A 1,429-nucleotide genomic window follows, 5' to 3' on the forward strand; every position below is an offset into this window, starting at 1 on the left:
CATCAGACCTTCCATAAATAATTCGGGCCGGCCCCCATTGCTAAAGGTCCGTAGTAGGGTGCGCCATAAGCGGACATGAATAGATGGAACACCGCTAACCGCATAGAGAACCGTGTTTTGGGTGACCAGGTGCACGTTTTCAATCACCAGTTGCACATTTTCAATCACCAGTTGCACGGAGGATTAATAGCAATCTGCATCCATCGCGATTTCTTAAAGTGTCTATAAAGCACTCAGGACGGGCCCGACCGAGACAGGGCCTTAGTGGGGTGCTCCCATAGCGGGCAACAATGAGAGGGGTGCCTTTAAATTCATTTTGAACCATATTTGAAATTTTGGGTTACCAGATGCACGTTTTCAATCACCAGTTGCACGGAGGATTAATAGCAATCTGCATCCATCGTGATTTCTTAAAGTGTGTAAAAAGCACCCAAGGACGGCCCTGACAGAGAGAGGGCCGTAGTGGGGCACTCCCCTAGCGGGCTATATCAATAGAATGACGGGTAAAAGTATTTAAAACCCTTTTATAATTTTTGGGTTACCAGATGCACGTTTTCAATCACCAGGTGCACGGAGGAAAATGAGCATTTGCATCCATAGTCATGTTTTAAACCGTCCATAAAGCACTCTTGGCCGGCCCCGGCAGAGAGAGAAAGAGATGGTGAAAAAAAAAAAAATCATCATCAGACCTTCCATAAATAATTCGGGCCGGCCCCCATTGCTAAAGGTCCGTAGTAGGGTGCGCCATAAGCGGACATGAATAGATGGAACACCGCTAACCGCATAGAGAACCGTGTTTTGGGTGACCAGGTGCACGTTTTCAATCACCAGTTGCACATTTTCAATCACCAGTTGCACGGAGGATTAATAGCAATCTGCATCCATCGCGATTTCTTAAAGTGTCTATAAAGCACTCAGGACGGGCCCGACCGAGACAGGGCCTTAGTGGGGTGCTCCCATAGCGGGCAACAATGAGAGGGGTGCCTTTAAATTCATTTTGAACCATATTTGAAATTTTGGGTTACCAGATGCACGTTTTCAATCACCAGTTGCACGGAGGATTAATAGCAATCTGCATCCATCGTGATTTCTTAAAGTGTGTAAAAAGCACCCAAGGACGGCCCTGACAGAGAGAGGGCCGTAGTGGGGCACTCCCCTAGCGGGCTATATCAATAGAATGACGGGTAAAAGTATTTAAAACCCTTTTATAATTTTTGGGTTACCAGATGCACGTTTTCAATCACCAGGTGCACGGAGGAAAATGAGCATTTGCATCCATAGTCATGTTTTAAACCGTCCATAAAGCACTCTTGGCCGGCCCCGGCAGAGAGAGAAAGAGATGGTGAAAAAAAAAAAAAAATCATCATCAGACCTTCCATAAATAATTCGGGCCGGCCCCCATTGCTAAAGGTCCGTAGTAGGGTGCGCC

Source organism: Oncorhynchus mykiss, unplaced genomic scaffold (genome assembly GCF_013265735.2).
Source record: "Oncorhynchus mykiss isolate Arlee unplaced genomic scaffold, USDA_OmykA_1.1 un_scaffold_319, whole genome shotgun sequence".
In the NCBI taxonomy this organism is placed as follows: Eukaryota; Metazoa; Chordata; class Actinopteri; order Salmoniformes; family Salmonidae; genus Oncorhynchus; species Oncorhynchus mykiss.